The sequence below is a fragment of the Mustela nigripes genome, chromosome 7 (genome assembly GCF_022355385.1).
Source record: "Mustela nigripes isolate SB6536 chromosome 7, MUSNIG.SB6536, whole genome shotgun sequence".
Classification (NCBI taxonomy): domain Eukaryota; kingdom Metazoa; phylum Chordata; class Mammalia; order Carnivora; family Mustelidae; genus Mustela; species Mustela nigripes.
This window is the reverse complement of record NC_081563.1, coordinates 113,645,916-113,660,724: the sequence shown is the minus strand read 5'-3', so window position 1 is coordinate 113,660,724 and position 14,809 is coordinate 113,645,916. Positions and strand designations below refer to the sequence as shown.

At 50.1% G+C, this 14,809-nt stretch overlaps 1 pseudogene; it reads left to right on the top strand.

The window, feature by feature from the left end:
* The first annotated feature begins 1,769 nt into the window (after window positions 1-1,769).
* LOC132022421 (large ribosomal subunit protein eL37-like) lies at window positions 1,770-2,065 on the top strand (annotated as a pseudogene).
* The last annotated feature ends 12,744 nt before the right edge of the window (window positions 2,066-14,809 follow it).

Here is a 14,809-nt window from a genome sequence, read left to right as displayed (position 1 = left end):
ACAGAGAGACAGCAAGAGAGGGAAACCAAGCAGGGGGAGTGGGAGAGGGAGAAGCAGACTTCCTGCTGGGCAGTGAGCCTAGCATGGGTTTTGATGCAAGGGCTCTGGGATCATGATCTGAGCCAAAGGCAGGCACTTAACTGCCTGAGCCACCCAGGCACCCCAGAGATGTATCGTTTTTAAAACATCAGTATGGGGGTTGCTGGGTGGCTCAGTGGGTTAAGCCTCTGCCTTTGGCTCAGGTTATGATCTCAGGGTCCTGGGATAGAGCCCCACATAGGGCTCTCTGCTCAGAGGGGAACCTGCATCCCCCCCAACCCCGCCTGCCTCTCTGCCAACTTGTGATCTCTCTGTCAAATAAATAAATAATTTTAAAAATTGTTTTAAAGATTTTTATTTATTTATTTGACAGCCAAGGATCACAAGTAGGCAGAGAGGCAGGGGGCACGGGGAGGAGGAGCAGGCTCCTTGCGGAGCAGGGATCCCCATGTAGGGCTCGACCCCAGGATCCTGAGATCATGACCTGAGCCGAAGGCAGAGGCTTTACCCTACTGAGCCACCCAAGTGCCCCAATAAATAAGATATTTTTTAAAAATTAGATCTGTTTCAAAATTTGACTGAGCACTGAGCAGGAGGAAACATTCCCAGGGATAGCTTCAACTCCTGAGAGGCCACGTGTGACCTATGACTTGGACACTCTGAGTTCGTGCCCTCAGCTGGACAGGACCAGGGATGGAATTTCACATTGACAAGATGGCCTCCAGAAATGGAAGTAGGCCTCCATCCCCGGAATATCTATATCTCACTTTAGTTTTCCTTCCCAGCTGCCATGGAGGAAGCCAACCCTGATCTGTAAGCCCAATAAAACCCAGGCCCCCACAAAGCCCCATTCCCCACAGGGAATCTCTTTTCAGAGAAGCAGAATCCAATAACCAAAGTTAATTCGCACTGACACCAACTGTTGCATGAATCCTTGAAGCATGTTAAAGGGGGCTGTTCCACTGTCCATACTTTGCTAGGGGGAATGTATACTGGGTTCAGTACTCTTTCCCCAAAGTTCACGTCCACCTGGAGTTTGTGAATGTAACTTTATTTAAAAATAGGGTCTTTGCAGAGATAATAAAAATATATAAAATAATATATAAAATAATATATAAAAATAATAAAAGATGTTCCCATTGGATTAAGATGGGCCCTAATCCAATAACTCATCCTAAGAAGAAAAGAAAAGAGAGATTCGGACATGCCAGACACACAGAGGGCTGATGTCCACCTGAAGAAGGAGGCAGGGTCTAGAACAATGTGCCTATAAGCCGGGGGATGGTAATGGTCACCGGTAACCACCGGAAACTAGAAGCATCCAAAAAGTCTTCTTTCCTAAAGACTTCAGAAGGAGGGTGGCCTTGCCCGCTCTTGATTTCACACTTCAGCCTCCTGAACTGTGAGGCAATACCTTTATGCTGTTTGAAGCCAGTACTTTGTGATAACCATGAACTCTATTATCTCTGCAACTCTTCTGCAAATCTAACATCACTTTTTTTTTTTTTTAAGATTTTATTTATTTATTTGACAGAGAGGGAGAGGACACAAGCAAGGGGAGCAGCAGGCAGAGGGAGAAGCAGGCTGCCCACAGAGCAAGGATCCTGACTCAGGGATTGATCCCAGGACTCTGGAACCATGGCCTGAGCTGAAGGCAGACTCCCAACCCACTGAGCCACCCAGGTGCCCCCAACATTACTTTACAACATTACTTTGGGTGTAGAAGTGAGATGACAGAAGGGACATCATCATTTGGAAAGCATCAAAATAAGATGGCCTGCGTGGCTTTCAGGCCTACCACCTTCAGAAGTCGAGCTGGGGCTAATGTGGCTATCTTGCCAAGTGGAAGAGAAGGTGTAACTGGGGTGTCAAGGGTAGAACACAAAATACCATGGGGACCGGGTGAATGAGGCACCTGAAAATTATCTACCAAAGATTCAGGCCTGGATTCTGTGAAGGAACACTGCCTCAGCCCAGGGGGGCCTCTGTTGTAGCCTCCAGTCCATCTGAAGGATTTCAGGGATGAGTCACATAGTAAATGTTCTGGCTTAAAAAAAAAAAAAAAAATTATTATTTTTTTTTTAAATTTTATTTATTTATCAGAGAGAGAGAGGGGGAGAGAGCAAGCACAGGCAGACAGAATGGCAGGCAGAGGCAGAGGGAGAAGCAGGCTCCCGGCTGAGCTAGGAGCCCGATGTGGGACTCGATCCCAGGATGCTGGGATCATGACCTGAGCCGAAGGCAGCTGCTTAACCAACTGAGCCACCCAGGCATCCCTAAAATTATTTTTTAAATAAAAAAAGATGATCATACAATTTTTCTTGTCAAGATGGAGTAACAGGAGGGGCACCTGGGTGGCTCCGTGGGTTAAGCCTCTGCCTTCAGCTCAGGTCATGATCTCAGGGTCCTGGGTTCGAGCCCTGCATCGAGCTTTCTGCTCAGTGGGGAGCCTGCTTCCCTCTCTCTCTCTCTCTGCCTGCCTCTCTGCCTGCTTGTGATCTGTCTCTCTCTATGAAATAAATAAATAGAATCTTAAAAAAAAAAAAAAAAAAAGGTGGAGTAACAGGAATCAGGTTCACCCTCCCATCTGAAAAAGACCAAGGACGTACCAGGAAAGGAGGGAGTGAGGGGAGCCCTACAGGACCCCCAGCTGACTTCCCTGGGACGGTCCAGCCTGTGGCGCGGATTGTAATAATAAATGAGGAAACAAGTAGACAATCATAAGGCTGTCAGTAAGGGGAGATTTGGATGACGTTATCACCCAGCCGAGGTGACAGTTGCAGGGTGCTCCACCCTCAGCAGGAGAATTCACAAGGCCTGGGGCCTTGGTGGCTCCTGGAGACCCAAAGGGCACTGGGGGCACTGAACCGAATAGCCCATAGCTGCCGCGGGTGCCCTCTGGTGTTCTTTTGAGGTGCTGGCAGCTCAGCCGGCCGGCCATTTCCTCTTCCTCAGAGGGAAGCTAGGTTTCCCATAGCCTGCATTCCCTGCTCGCTGAGGTGGGGGCTCTGGAAGAGGGCGGGGGGCTGAAGGGCTTGGGGCGGGGAGGATCACCTTCTGCTTTACCCCTTTCTTTCCCAGAGCCTGAGAACCAGAGGCTGCACCTCCCTCCTGTTGGATCTGTGTCCCCTCTCCCTGTACCTACAAACCCAGGGGACCAACGAGGTGACTTCTCAAGGCCAGCTTCAGAGGAGCTCCTGCACCTCACCCCCAACTGGATCAAAAAGGCATGAGCTGAGGCCACAGCCTGGCCTCTGGGGGTGCTGTGCAGGGCAGGGAGCTGAGTTGGCCCAGGCGAGACAGGAAGTGAAGCCATATTGGTAGAGGTGGGGAAGGCATTAGTGGGAGGTGCAGATGACCAGCAACATCCACGCCCCGACCCTTGACCCTTCCTCCTAAGTTGAGAGCAAGCTGAGGAGGGGGGCAGCCTGCCAGGGTTCAAGTCACTCTGCGAGCCGAGGCGGTCCCTAACTCTTCCGAGTCTCAGTTTCTTTCCCTCTAAAACGGGCACACCAGAATGGCTGTCTCTTGAGGTAGTTTGAAGACCTATGAGCTGGACAGTGCTTGGCACATGGTAGTGCCTGATAAGTTCTAGCTGTCGTGACCCCAGAGGCGGAGTCTGAAGTTCAGATGAGCAGGGTATTTATGAGCTCTATTACCTCTGCAACTCTTCTGCAAACGCACAGGTTATAACTGTGGATGACTCAGACGCGGTCCTGCCGTCCGTCACAGTCTGGTGGAAAGGCGGGCCCTGCAGATGGACCATCGGACGACGGCAGCATATCGTAGTCAGGGCTGCGGCTGGATCGCCAGGTAATATCACAGCTGAGAGGACAGATGCACAGACACTCAGAACAGAAATACAGACAGCGCTTGTCTGTCCCACGCTCTGTACTCGGTACCTCACAGAAGAGAACTCTTTGTCCTCCGACCTCCGTAGCGTGGTGACCATCCTCTTCACCTCACAGGAAAGGAACCTGAGCACAGTAGGTGAGCCTCTTGCCCAAGGCTTCTCCGGTGACATCTGAGCCCAGACAGTCCAGGTCCAGAGTGCCCCATACCTCTGGCATCTACGGATGCAGAAACACACTCATCCCCCGGATTCTGCCAACGGATCAGCCTTCAACCTGAGAAGCGATGAGGTCATACCCACAAGCCCTCACGCAGGTCCACACAGACACAGGCAGGAATACGGGTGTTGGGTAAATACCCAGGCATCCCATTTACCCAGATAAACACACTGCTTTATCCTGCCTATGACAAGTGCTTGGAAAATCCTCTGGAAAACCACCCTGAGAATGGTGTATGTTGTTGGGAAAAAGTAATCAGTGAAAATGAGCTCACAGACACACGCGTCCATATGTGAATCAGCGGACCCCTATACAAGCCTTTGGATACACACATAACATGTGTGGGTGTGTCCCAGTATCCATGTGTGTGCACACAACAGGTGTGTAAATTATTATAATGGTATGTGTGTAGACATGCTGATACACCCAGTGTGTGTTTGCACTTACACTGTTGCTGATTTTTTTTCCCCACTGCTACATTTATTGAGCATCTACTATGTGTAAGTGAAGATAAGTCTCAGAGACATGAAGTAGCTTGCTCAAGGTCACAAAGCTAGTGAATGGCTAGGATTCAGACTCTGGTCCTGTAGTCCTGTCTCCACTATGGAGCAGATGTGTTCAAAAGTGAATAGTGCCACGGTGGGATTTTCACATGGACACTCCCTATGACCTTGGGCACATCACATCCTCTTACAGGCCATATCCCCACATGTCTGTTCACAAGTGTGTTCCCTTGGCCTGAGTGGTGGTGGGACCCGTGACTCCGGCCCCACTCCAAGTCTCAGCCCGGGCTGGCATCACTAAGGGCTGTGAACTTCCTGTCCTGGCCTTGCCAAGCCCCAAAGTGCATGACTCAAAGCCAAGTCCTGGGCACCGGGCCACCAGGAGCCTGGTGATGGAAGAACCCATGGGATTTCATAAGCATCTGGCCCCGGACGTGCGGTCAAGGCAGGGAGAGGGAGGGAAACAGGATGTCCGCCGGGTGTGTGCCCAGCTTGGCTCCCTGGCCGGGGTTGGCATGGGGAGAGCTGTCACGCTGTGGTATTTGATGCACATTCAGCAGATGCTTGCTGTGTGAGGGAGGGGGAGTCCAGAGGGAGGGGTCAGGGCCTCACCATTGCCTGATCCTCGTGGCCCTGAGCAGGGGGGACCACAGAGATCAGGAGGGGTTAATAAATACAAGATGGAAAGAGAAGGGAAGGGATTTATCTTCTCCCCAGATTTTTTTTTTAATTTTTAAATTTTATTTATTTATTTGACAGACAGAGAGGGAGAGAGCACAAGCAGGAGGAGCAGCAGCGGGAGGGAGAGGGAGAAGCGGTCCCCACCAAGCAAGGAGCCCAATGTGGGGCTTGATCCCAGGATCCCGGGATCATGACTAGAGCCAAAGACAGATGCCCATCCGACTGAGCCACCCAGGTGCCACGCTTTTCCATGGATCTTGAGTGCCTGCCCTGGGCTGGGCACTGTGGGTGCTGGGTGGGTGGGACAGACTGAGCCTGCTGTTGCCAAGCCCAGAGAACTCAAATGGCTCCAGTCAGACGGAGGAACTGGGAGCGCCCTGCCAGTGCGAGCAGTCATCTGTGTGTCTGTGGGGAGAAGAGTGTGCAAGAGGTGTGGTGTGTATGCAGGTGTCCACAAGTGCCTGTGTAGCTTGGTGTGTATGTGTGTCCCATAAGCACAAGCCTCGTTCCTCCCCTCCCAGGCCTCCACCTGACCCCATCTTTTCCCTTCCAACCACAGGACCAAGGCCGCCCCCTCAGCGCAGACCCTGGAGCTCAGGGGTATAGGCCTCCTAGCAGACAGACCCCTCCGGCCCTTGACACAGACCTCTCCACCAGGAGCCCTGAATTGTGAGGAACACGAGCAGCCCTGGGCCTCTACCTGGGTGCCCAGTCATGGGGGGTGTTGTGTGCCCAGGCTTGTGTCCTACCTTGCGAGCACCAGAAGAACCTCTGGGAAGTCCAACAGGTGCATGAGGCCCTTGGCCACTGAGTCCCCACTGTGGGCATAGGCACTTTCTTAAACCTCATGCTTCAGACCAGGTGGGTGACCTTAGGCATATCAGCCTCTCCGAGCCCTGGCTTCTCATGGACAAAAATGGAGTGCTGATAGCCACTTCCGGTCTTGTTAGAGTAATGCAATGCGTTGTGATCTCAATAGTCTTATTATTTTCCCAAAGTCTTAGTCTTCCCAGCAATCCCGTCTCTTCCTCAACAGCAGGTCCTGGGTCTCCTATTTCTGTTTTTCTCGTAACTCTTCATCACACAGGATCAAATAAATACTTGCTGTAAGAATTTTTGAGCAAAGCTGTGCATTCCCCATAAATAATGACAACCATTCGCACTTACATAATAAACACACCCGGCAATTCTGAGCTTTTATTATATGTCAGGCATTGTGCTGAGCACTTTACATTCATTCTTTTGACAATTCATTGAACACCCAGTAGGGGCCCGGCTCTGTGCTCGACAGAAGGAGGAGGCTTCACTGCCCTCCAGGTTTGTCATTTCTGGTGGGGTTAGGAATGCAGATGATAAATAATTCAATACATAAGTGAGATCATTTCAAACCTTGGCGGGTGCTGTGGATACATTAAGACAGGGCTCTGGAGTAGAGACAGACCACCGGGACCGGGGTGGGCATGACGCTTCAGGAGAGCCTCTCCGAGGAGGTGACATTTGACCTGCGACCTGAAGGAGGAGGAGGAGGAGGAAACTGGGCAGATGGAATAGCAAGGACAAAGGCCCCGAGGCAGGATGAATTTGGTTTGTACAAGGACTAGAAAAGGAAAGGAGCATGGTTGGAGCAGACTGAACGGGGGAGGGGGAGAGGGAGGGTTGGAAGGAGGCAGGCAAGGCTGGCAGGAGCCAGCTCCTTGGTTGTCATTCTAGATTTTCAGACCTGGAGCTGATGCTTCTAGAGGGCAAGTAACTGGCCCAAGGTCACACTGCTAGCTAGCGCCTAAATAAGGATTCAAACCTAGGTCTGATCTGGCTCTAGACCCAGGCCTTTTCTCCTTCATTGCAGGGGGCCAGAGAGACACACACATCTGTGCAATACCCAGCAATGTCCACACATAGGCACACCCGGACACATGACCCACACTCTGTCTGCTGGCCCACGATAAGGGGGTGTGGTCTTGACCGTCACCAAGTGTCAGTAGCAGAGAGCCTAAGATTCTGATATTCTTCCCTGTCTTGTGGGGCCCAGTAGGAGGGCTGTTTGTCACCTGAGCCCAGCATTCCAGAAACTCTGGGCCAAGGAAAGGTCAAACAACAGGAAGAGGAAAAGGGGTTCCCAAGGGAGGGGCCAGAACTCTGGAGTGGCCTGTGGGGGTGCAGACATGGAAGGAGATGAGAGAGAACTGACAGCCCAGCCCATGTGCACGCCTGGGAGGGGGAGGGGAGGTGAGAATGGAGGAAGCAGAGGGAGCTGAAACCTATCTCAGAAGCATAGTCCCTGCCAGGCCAGCACCTGGCCTCCTCTTACCTCTGCTGGGTCACCTCCCCAGATGGGACGCTCATCACTCACCAAGGCAGCTGGGAGGTGATGACCTTGATTAGTTCCTCTTCCCCATCTGGCTTTGTGACTGTAAAATGTGAAAAGATTCATTTGCCAGAACTAGAGAAACATAGGGAAGCTTCATGAAAACACTTCACGTTGGTACAAATCAAAAACTTTGATAAGGGAGGGTGCATGCGTGGCTCAGTGGGTTAAGCCTCTGCCTTCAGCTCAGGTCATGATCTCAGGGTCCTGGGATCGAATCCCACATCGGGCTCTCTGCTCCGCAGGGAGCCTGCTTCCTCCTCTCTCTCTCTTTGCTTGCCTCTCTGCCCACTTGCGATCTCTCTCTGTCAAATAAATAAAATCTTAAACAAACAAAAAAAAGACTTTGAGAAGGCACTGTGCTGTTGAAGTTGTGGGGAAGCAAGCAGTCATACCCTCTGCTAGCCGGAGGTAGATTGACACAATCTCCATGGATGATCATCCAGAAATTTCCATAAAAAGTGCAAGCAACCAGAGGCACCTGGGTGGCTCAGTCAGTTAAACATCCGACTCTTGATCTCAGCTCAGGTCTTGATTTCAGCGTTGTGAGTTCAAGCCCGTTGTTGGGCTCCATGTTGAGCGTGGAAACTGCTTTAAAAAAAAAAAAAATGCTCAAATTTTTGACTTAGTTATTCTGTTTCTAGGAAATTAGCTCAGAGTTGCCCATGTATAAAAACTAGTATATGCTCCCATCTGTGTATAAAAGAGACGATAGTCATCACTATGTCTTTAAGGAGATACAAGAACATTGGTTGACCCCAGAAAGAGGAATTAGGGGGCTGGAAACAGGAATGGGAGGGAGACTTCAAGTATTACCCACTGTGCCTTTTGAATTTTGAGCCAAAAATATGAATAAATACAAATATTTAAAAATCTATCCTCTCAAAAGTGCCACATTCCTGCATGCTCCTTGCCCCCAGCTGACTTCTGTCACTTTGGACAAAACATCTTGGAAGGAAAAAAAAAAAAAAAAAACAAGAGGCCAGGGTGTGAATCCTGGTTCCGTCACTGGCCCACAGTGTGACCTCAGGCAAAATGCTTTCCCTCTCTGATTTGCATCATATGACACCCAGATAATGGCCCCCAGCTCTGGCATTCCGTGTCCACCTACTAGACCAAGCACCCGGAGGGTAGGCACCACTGCTCCTTGCTTCTTCTTCTTCTTTCTTTTTTTTTTAATTAATTTATTTATTTATTTGAGAAAGAGAGTGAGAGAGAGAGAGAGGATGAGAGGGGAGAAGCTGGGAGCCCGATGTGGGACTCGATCCTGGGACTCGATCCCGGGACTCGATCCCGGCACTCGATCCCGAGACTCTGGGATCATGACCTAAGCCAAAGGCGGTTGCTTAACCAACTGAGCCACCCAGGCGCCCCCTGCTCCTTGCTTCTTAATTCATCCGATCCACCTAAACTAAGTGCCTCCCATGTGCCAGATTCTGGGTTCTCCATTTCTTGCCCAGCAAGCCCCCACTCCCAGTGCCGGTATGGCAGTTGATACATCGTAGGAATTCAGGACATTCTTAACTTACAAACAAGAAATGGGTATTTGGGTAGATACATGGGGAATGGTGGATGGACGGGTAGATAGATGGCAGAGGGCAGCTGAATCGAGTCATGGTTGGGTGGTAGGTTGATGGATTCTTAAAAGACAACAGCTTTCACTTGACCTTGCAGCTCTCCCCACAGTTACCACCTGTGGCTTTGGTTTTTGCTCCCTTTTTGCAGTAAAAGACTTTGAAAAAGTGCCTATACTCATTGTAATTCCTCTTCTCTCTTAAAACTAGTCCAGTCCCGGGGCACCTGGGTGGCTCAGTGGGTTAAGCCTCTGCCTTGGGCTCAGGTCATGATCTCAGGGTCCTGGGATCAAGCCCTACATCAGGCTCTCTGCTCAGTGGGGAGCCTACTTCCCCCTTTCTCTCTGCCTGCCTCTCTGCCTTCTTTCTCTGTCAAATTAACAAAATCTTTAAAACAAACAAACAAACAAACAAAGAGTCTAGTCCTATGTCTACCAGTTCACCCCATCCCACACCCACTGAAACTGTAATTGTCAAGGGCTTCGTGTCTCAAAATTCAACACTCAATTCTCGGTCTTCATCTATCAACTGATCAGCAGCTTTTGACACAGTTTAACCTCTGCTCTGAGCCTCCGGAGCTTCCTAACAGAATTCTGGCAAGAGCTGCTCCTTTCTCCCCGGAGTCTTTTCAAAGGTCTTCGAAGCTCCAGATGCTCTGAGTCCCTAAGAACTCTCAGACCTCATCCACCACCACCTCCCCTCACCTGTTCCTCTCCAGCCACACCGACCCCCTTTGCCCCAGCACACCAGCCAAGCTTCCCCTTGGAGCTTTTGCATAAGCCATTCCCTGGCCTGAGTAACTTGCCTCCAGGCATTCTCATGGCGTCCACTGGACCACCTTACTCACTAAGGGCCCTGTCTGCCTCTACCCTACCCCCTGGATCTTCTTTGCCAACTCTCCTGTAACTTTTTTTTCAAAGATTTTATTTATTTATTTAACACAGAGAGAGATCACAGGTAGGCAGAGAGGCAGGCAGAGAGAGAGTGGGGGAAGCAGGCTCACTGCTGAGCAGAGAGCCTCATGCAGGGCTTGATCCCAGGACCCTGAGATCATGACCTGAGGCTTAACCCACTGAGCCACCCAGGCGCCCCTCCTGGCACTTTTTAACATGCCCTACTATTTAGGTATTTTTATGTTAATTATTTATTGCCTGTTTTCTTCCTACTGGGATAGAAGCACCATTTTTGTCTATTATCTTCACTTCAATATCCCCACGCTTTAGAACAGTGCCTAACATAGAGGTGGGTATGCATCACATATTTTTTTGAATGAATGAATATATGAATTATTTCATTGACGCTAGAAAGATATATAGGTGATGGATAGATGGATGATGGACGATGATTGGAGGGTAGATGGGAAAATAGAGAGATAGTAGGAGAAATTTGAAGGCGGGGAATGAGTTATGAGTGAACAGTAGATGGATGGGAACGGAGGAACACACCAGTGGTGAGATTTAATCCATTCAGCTGCTACTCACTGAGCACTTACCATACACCCGTGAGCCAAACCAACCATGTCTGCCCTAAAGGAGCAAAAAGTTTCATGGGAGAGACAGACATAGATATGTACTATATATAATTAATATACTTATTAATTATATTAATTTGTTGTTTTATTAATTTATTAATATTTGATTACATATAATTATTTTTTAAAAGATTTTATTTATTTATTTGACAGAGAGAAATCACAAATAGATGGAGAGGCAGGCAGAGAGAGAGAGAGAGAGAGGGAAGCAGGCTCCCTGCCCAGCAGAGAGCCCGATACGGGACTCGATCCCAGGACCCTGAGATATGACCTGAGCCGAAGGCAGCGGCTTAACCCACTGAGCCACCCAGGCGCCCCTGATTACATATAATTAAATGGATATGTAATTCCAAATTATAATGTCTGCTATGAAAGGAAAAAGGATGCTCTGAGAGAATGATATGGATGAGGGACAGAAAAGTGGGCAACAAATGGGTAGATGGTGGTGGCTAGGACTCGGGCTGGGCTGCTTTGCTTCAGTGGTCCTGGCCGGCCACATGCACCATCCATTTCCAGACCCAGGGTCTCCCCACACCCCACTTATACGTCTAACCTCAGAGAAACCATCCTCTCCCTCTCTCCAGTGACACAGCCCCTGCTCTAGGCCATCCCCAGTGGCCCTGCCTGACTCTGTGTCCTGCCCCCACCCTGCTGAGTCACGCAGTCTTGGGCTACTCAGAGGACTGCTCCATGGGGTTTCTGGTTCAATCCAGCCCTTCGGCCATCTTCTGCCTGGAAGGGGTAAGACTGCCAGAAGGAAGGCCAGCAAGTGCCAAGCTCTTGATGTCTGTTCTTGAGCACAGCTCTCTGTTCTTGATGGACCAGACCTAGGGTTCCAGCTGGAGTTTATTGGGGGGCTGGAGTCAGGAGTAAAAGAGTAGAGCTAGGTCTGCCTGCAGGACTATACCTTAATCACGAGCTGGAATTGGAATTTAGGTCAAGGGCCAGTGCTATAGAAAAGACATTAGGGTTCGAAGCCGACAGCCAAGAAAGAATTCTTGAGACGTCTTTGGTGCAAAAGGTGATTTTGTTAAAGCAGAAAGAGCTGCACTGGGTCATGAGGAGTGGCCCATTTTATATTTTCAAGTTGGGAGGGGGTTAGGGATAGCCTAAGTCTCTAAGGAATTTTGGAAGCAAGGTTTCCAGGACCTGGAGGAAGCTAGTTATTGTTGGCAAAAGGTCATTTATTACCCTCTAATAAAACTTCAGTCATGAGACCCTTCAGATGTTTATCAGTGGGCCATATGCTTGGGGGATGATTACTAACATGTATCTTGCAGGGGTGGTTAGAGATAAAGGAAGTTTCCAAAGGAATTTTTATATGTTAAAGTAGACTTTTTTTTTTTTTTAAGATTTATTTATTTATTTATTTGACAGAGAGAGATCACAAGTAGGCAGAGAGGCAGGCAGAGAGAGAGGAGGAAGCAGGCTCCCTGCTGAGCAGAGAGCCTGATGTGGGACTCGATCCCAGGACCCTGGGATCATGACCTGAGCGGAAGGCAGCGGCTTAACCCACTGAGCCACCCAGGCGCCCCTTAAAGTAGACTTAAAAAAAAAAAAAAAAAAGTAGACTTACAGGATCCTTGGGGCTGGGGTGGGGGAGGGGTGATGCGGTATCCGAGGTAAGATTGCCTTTGCCCTCAGCAAAGTATTAATTAACATCAAGGCAGTTGAGTCCCTAGAGGAATGTCACTCTGCCTGTTTCGAACTTGTCAATGGGCTGTAGGTAGTAGGGAAATTTAATAATTTTTCTTCTGCCTTTGTTTCCCACATCAGTCAGGACAGGAAAAGGTGGGTATCTAGATGGTGACCAAGTCAGTGCTTGGTTTGGGCCAGGGTCAGGATTTAGCTGTGGCTGTGAGCAGCGATGGGGGCTCAGGCTCTGTCCAAGTTTTCCTCAGGGTTCGGTAAGAGTCCAAAGTCTCGAATAGGGCTTAGTTTATGCCCAGAGTCAAGGATCAGGGCTCAGTCAGTGTCCAGGGCACCTGCCTAGTCTTGTCTTTCTCCAGGGATGGACAGAGTGGGCAGATTAGCTCTGGACTCCTTTCTGCCTAGAGTTCCATCGTCCACATGGATGAGCGGCACCTGCCGCAACCCTCTCCTCCTTTCCACCGCCCTTCCTGGGTCATTCCCTGAGGCCCGGGCCTGGCTCAGTGTCCTCCATGAGGCCTAGCAGTCCTCATTCTGGTGCCCAGGGGACCAGAGTGGGGGTAGGGGCTATGGCCCAGGGCTCTGTGCCTGACCCAGGAGGGCACCTTGCGTAAGTTTTTCTGATGCAACTGGCTGCTGGCTGGACACTTCAGTACTCACTCCTACTCCTCAAGCTTTTCCCAGAAACAGGAGGGCTGGGTAGTGGCCAGAATCAAATACACGTAATCCTTTTCCTTCCCTTTTTTTCCTGGGCCCCCAATGGCTTCAGGACCAGCAAGAGGCGGGCAGGCAGGGATCCGATGACTCAGCAACATCTCCAGTGTTGGGAGCAGGAGGATCTAGGGTTTCCCCCTCCTCCCAGCAGGAAGGCAAGAGAGAGAATCAGGATCCCTGGAAGTTGGCAGAGCCCCACCTCCAACACACAAAGCTGTAATTATGTGGCTGAGCCCAGAGGACTGGTGGCTGCCCAAGGTCACCCAACTGTCAGCGGCAACTTCAGAACTGGAACCAGCTTTCCTCCTGCTGTCTCTGGCTCCTCCCGCTACAGGTCAGGGAGAGGATCCCTCGCCCTTGAGGAGGGCATGGGACTTCCCCAGGAACTTCCTATCAGTCTAGTGGAGGATTCTGGAACAGCCAATGACATGGGCTTTGGAACTACACATGCCTGGGTGCAAACCCCTTGGGCTTGCTGTGTGATCCTGGGCAGGTTTCTCCTCCTCTCTGACACCTGATTTTCTGATGGGTGAAAAGAGCATGAAATTCGCCCTTAGCTCACAGGGTTGCGGACAGGGTTGCATGAGGAAGCAGCTGAAAGAAACAGCCCAGACCTGCCATATGGGGGATGCTCAGGAAATGTCCTCTTACCTTTCCAGCCTCAGCTCTCAAAGCATCTGTGTTGCAGGGGAGGGGGTGGGGGTGGGGGTGGGGGTGGGGGTGGGAGCGGGGGAAGGGTTGAGAGGATCCCCTGATCCTGTCTGGAGGCTCTACTAGGTCAATTCCAATTTATAGATGAAGATTCTGGGTCTCAGAACAGCTAAATGACTTACCCAGTGTCCCACAGCCAGTATAGGCCAAGGAGGTGGCACAAAGCTATAGACAAAGACCATCCAGATTTTGAGCTAGACTGGCGGCTTCCTAATCTCACTGTCCCTACTTACTCCCTAGGCCAGTGATGTCACTCTCTGAACTCTGGTTCCCTCATCTGTCTCCAGGTGTGAAAACAGGACCCTGGTGGGGACGTCTGGGGGTGCAGTAACATGATATAAGGGAAGCACCCACATGGGGCCATGCTCCATCCAGGGGCAAAGAGACACATTCCCACACTCGGTGGACGGAGCTGGATCACCCAGCAGGTCTGCCACTACCACTGGGCCACTACTGGGCTGATGTGCCCAGCATTGGTCTCCCTGCCTTTCCCCAAGAGGAGCCCAAGCTGAGGGCTGCAACTCTCGAATCACCCACTGTCATTCCCAGATCCACTGGCCCAAATCTGTTTACCCATTTGTACTAGGAGTTCTGTAGTTTTTCTTTCAATCAGCTCATTTTTAAAAACATAAGGAAATTTAGTTAAAATGGAAAAAACATCACTGGCTTAAAATAGAAAGCCATCGTTTTCCATAAAGAGGAAGTGACCCTAAAATTGAATGCAAGGAGGCGCCTGGGTGGCTCAGTCGGTTGATTGACTCTTGATTTTGGCTCGGATCATGATCTCGGGGTCCTGAGATCGAGCCTCATATTGGGCTGTACATGGAGCATGGAGCCTACTGGAAATGCTCTTCCTCCCTGTCTGTCCCTCCCCCTGCTCGCTCGCTCTCTCTAAAATAAATAAATAAATAAATAGACAAAAATAATCGAATGCAAGAACAGCAAAACAAGATTCTTTTCTTTTCTTTTTT